This window comes from Suricata suricatta, chromosome 4 (genome assembly GCF_006229205.1).
Source record: "Suricata suricatta isolate VVHF042 chromosome 4, meerkat_22Aug2017_6uvM2_HiC, whole genome shotgun sequence".
In the NCBI taxonomy this organism is placed as follows: domain Eukaryota; kingdom Metazoa; phylum Chordata; class Mammalia; order Carnivora; family Herpestidae; genus Suricata; species Suricata suricatta.
The window spans coordinates 62,412,673-62,417,425 of record NC_043703.1 but is presented as its reverse complement, the minus strand read 5'-3'; positions in this window follow the sequence as shown (position 1 = coordinate 62,417,425).

Genomic DNA, 4,753 nt, shown 5'->3' with positions numbered 1-4,753 from the left:
TTATATAAAAATAGGGAGTACTTAATATATTATAAGATTGGGCATAAAGAGTTTCTTTTTCACAGAGATTCAAAGATCTAGGAAGATAACAGGAGCAACATCTTTTTTTTTTATTTTTAATGAATGTGGAAAGCAACCCAATTATATGTGCAAAGCTGGCAATTCGAATCATTCTTGTTGCAGGACTGTTAAATAGCAATTGGAAAGCACTTCTACTGAAATGACCTAGATATTGGGATGAAGAATTAGTTTTGTATAGGTAGATTTTTTTAATTCAAATAAACATGTATACTGCTTTATTTTATCAAAATATTGAACTTTTGACTATATAGTAGTACACAGTTTTATACATTATTATAGTATACAGTATACTGTATAAGTAGTATACAGTTTTATATATTATTATAAATATATAAACATATATTCTGTTGATATTTAATGACATTTAAATTATGAAACAAGATGTTTTTTACAGTTCACCAACAAAGTGGAAATGCAATTTGAAATATTTAAATGAAAATGACTTTTTTACCCCAACACTGATGCCATATTGATGTAAGCAGCTTAAACTTAGTTGGAAAAATATGTTCATCCATCCTGTTGCTTTTTGCATAATCAAAAGTCTTCTCAATATAAATGGATCATTAGATCAGAAAAATAAAAAAAAAAAGAACTTTTTTATAGTCCTGGCCTTAGAAAAAATTGCCAAGTTGAAAATTCATGATGACTCTGTATGGAGCTTTAAAAGAATTTTAACATTTTTATTATTTATTTTTGAGAGACAGGTCATGAGCAGGGGAGGGGCAGAGAGACAGAGGGACACACAGTATCTGAAGCAGGCTCCAGGCTCTGAGCTGTCAGCACAGATCCCAACACGGGGCTCGAACCCGCAAACTGTGAGATCATGACCTGAGCTGAAGTCAGACGCTCAACCGACTGAGCCACCCAGGTGCCCTTGGTATGGAGCTTTTAAAACATAGCCCCATATTATAGAAGAATGCAGTAATTCAATATACAGCCTGTGTTTGTCCCAAGTATAAATTACTGTGACTTCTCTAAGACCTCATATTGTTGGAAAGACAATAAAAATAATGATTAGAAGTCCACTTGCATTTGTGTAACAGACCTATTTTTCTTTTACAATCAGTTTTTTATTTTTAATTGAAGAATAGTTGACACTTAACAAACTTTTATTCTTGACTACCAGGTATTTGAAAGCCTTTGTTCAAGACTGCAGAGAAGGTACAAATACAACATGGTCTATTCCTTCTCCTTTAGTTTTACCCATGGCAAATCAAAACACCACTGATCCTTGGCATTTATTTATAAACAGGCTTACTATCCCCTTAGTTCCAGTCCCTTGGAAACTATTATTTTCCTCTTATACTCATACATTAGAGGTAATATCAGCATTAAACAAATTCTATGTGTAGTCTCAGCCACTGGAATCAGAAATATGGCTGTACCCTAAATAGTGCTTTTTCTCCCACTTTCTCTTTTAAAGTTTTTCTTTATGACACTGTCTCAAAAAACCCATGATATATTTATATTACAGCTTTAAAAAATCTCATTTACATTCCAATCCCATTTTTCTGAAAATGTGACTTATGTCCAAAATAGATACATGGTAAGTATTTTAGTCTCGCCATCTAAATATGTGCAAATCAACATTTAGCTTCGGTTAGTACTGATGGGAACTAAATTCTTGCAACCTTTGTGAACACCATGGCATTAGGTTTGAACAGATCTGTTGAATCCCAACTCCATTATATACTAGCCTTGTATTCCCAGGTAAGGTAACTTTCCCGAGAGTTCCCTCATTTGTAAAATATGAAAAGGAAGAAATCTTTCTTAATTTGTAAAATGGGGATGGAAAAACAAATAGGGATAGAAAAAAATATGTAAGTAGTATAAGCATCTGTGTGATTCACTTAAAAAAAATTTTTTTATGTTTATTTCTTTCTGAGAGAGAAAAAGCAAAGCAGGGGAGGGGCAGAGAGACAGAGAGACACAGAATCTGAAGCAGGCTCCAGGCTCTGAGCTGTCAGCACAGATCCCAACACGGGGCTAGAACCCGCAAACTGTGAGATCCTGACCTGAGCTGAAATCAGACGCTCAACCAACTGAGCCACCTGGGCACTTCTGATTCACTTTGAACCACAGGCTGGTCAATCAAAAGCACAATTATAAGAGAATAGGAAATTGTTGGATACCCTCCCTGAAAGGTATCTCCTTTACCTGAAAATGTTTTCATCCCTAGAGTCTTTCTTTTTCTGCTGCTACTATACGTTTTTGTCGTTTGTCTTTCTACCTTTGAACAACCCGGCATTACCCTGCTGAGTGAAACATCTTTATCCTGACCAAAACAGTTTATAGTTTCTTCTAGTAAATAGAAATGGTTAGCTATTTTCTTCCTTGTACAGTGTTCCAGGAGAATATATGTAGAAATATTAAATATATTTAGAAAACTGTTTACTGCAGAACTCTTTTGTTTTTCACTTTAAACATTTTCAGTTGTGTCATAGAAATACATCCTCCATCCACAAGGCTGCACCTAAAACATATTATGTGGAAGAAAAACCTTCTTCCTAATTCCCACTCTTTGCTGGGTTATATTGATATCATCATGTAACTCAGAGTAAATTATTTCTAAAATAGATGATGATGATAATTCAAATAGAAATTTCCATATGTATGGTTGAGAATAAGAGATATAGTTTCTAACCTGGTTGCGTTTTCTTAACTCCTAGGGCTCTTTATGAGGTTGAAGCTATCAGAACTTGAGGTTGAAGGTGGGTAGGATAGGAATAATTAATGTTATAAGCATTAATCAGAGAATAAAAGTAAATGCCATTAGTATTTATATGAAATCCTAGTTTATGGAAAATAAGGCGCTAACCTTTTAAATATATAAAATCCTCATGTCTTCTGATTTCACAATTGATGGGTTCAAATAGCTCACATTTAGAGGAATGCCTCATTCCTCAGTGTCCTCAGTCCCTACACTTAATTAGGAGATGACCAAGCTTCTCTTGATTCTGACACATAATCTGGGGAGCCAGCAGCTCCCCAATTCTTGTATCATGAAATCCATTGCTCTTGACATTCTTGATCACAACTGTTCTGCTACCCTTGGAACTACATAGTGCTGCCTGGGCTGCTTTCCATCCTTGATGCCTCTGGCCACCAACACCTTCTACCATCAGCCCATTGACCTCTAGGGCTCATCTCCTTCTTTGGGTAGGAGAATTCCTTTCACTTTTCATGACCAGTTCACTTAGGGTGATTCTTAGAAACAACTGTTGACCCTCTTTTTTTCCCTCTACATCTCAGTCCTCTACTTTTCAGGTCACAAAAGTACTTTCAGGAGATTTCAAGAGATGGCCAAGTAAGGATTCCATTGTACCTGCAGGCATTGTTCCTGTCAATACTGATGTCTGTTTTCATCTAACCTATTCTGCATGACTTCTTGACCCATGATGCTTTGTTTCCAGCATCTCTGTTTTCTTCTCTGTGTCTGATTCTTATACAATATTCTGTATACTAATTATAGGCTAGAAACAAGTTTTCTATTCGCATGAGATCCTTGAGCCCTATGTAAATTAAGTAGTATCCCACTCAGGCCTTTTGTCTCGATCTCCCAAACTTTCTGTGGCCAAATAGAGGCAAGTGTTTCCTAGAGTGAATGGTGGACTTTCCCAAAGCATGATGTTCAGTAGCCTCCATTATAACTTTGCCAAACCAGGGATGCCTGGGTGGCTCAGACGGTTAAGCATCTGATTTCAGCTCATATCATGATCTCACGGTGCATGGGTTCGAGCCCCAAGTCGGGCTCTGTGCTGACAACTAGCTCAAAGCCTGGAGCCTGTCTTCAGATTCTGTATCTCCTTCTCTGACCCTACCCTGCTTGCAGTCTCTCTCTCTGTCCCTCAAAAATAAATTAAGAAACATTAAAAAAAATTAACTTTGCCAAATCAAAAATATTCTAAGGCATGGATGCTCATCATCCATCTCACTGGGAGACTCAATGTGTGTGTAACATGTTTTTTATTGTGTTAAAATACACATAATATAAAATTTATCATTTTAACCATTTTTAAGTATATAATTCAGTGGCATTAAATATATCCACAATGTTGTACAACCATCACCGCCATTTATCTTTATCATCTTTCCAAACTGAAACTCTATGCCCATTAAATAATAACTCCCCAGTCCTTCCTCTCTCAGCCCCTGATAACCACCATTCCACTTTCTGTCTCTATGAATGTGACCATCCCAGGTATAAGTGGAATTATATAGTATGTGTCCCTTTATGTCTAACTTATTTCATTTACACAATGTTTTCAAGTTTATCCATGTGGCAGCATGTATCAGACTTTCATTTTTTAAAGGCTGAATCATATTCCATTGTATGTATATACACCATATTTCATTTATCCACTCATCTGTCAATGGAGATTGGGTTGCTTTTACCTCTGGCTATGGCAAATAACGCTGCCATGAGCATCGGGGTACAAATATCTGCTCCTAGCCTAGTTTCAACTGAAAAACAAAAACAAATATGTAGTATGCATGTATAGACCCATTAAAATTAGGTAGATGGTATTGAGGTATTTTATGTAAAAATAGGTTCTGGATGGGTTATTTAGGTGAATGGATTAAATCATGTATTAATATAGATTCATTCATTCAGATTCATTGGTTAAATCATTCATTTAAATTATTGGGAGAGCGGTAATAAAAATATGAA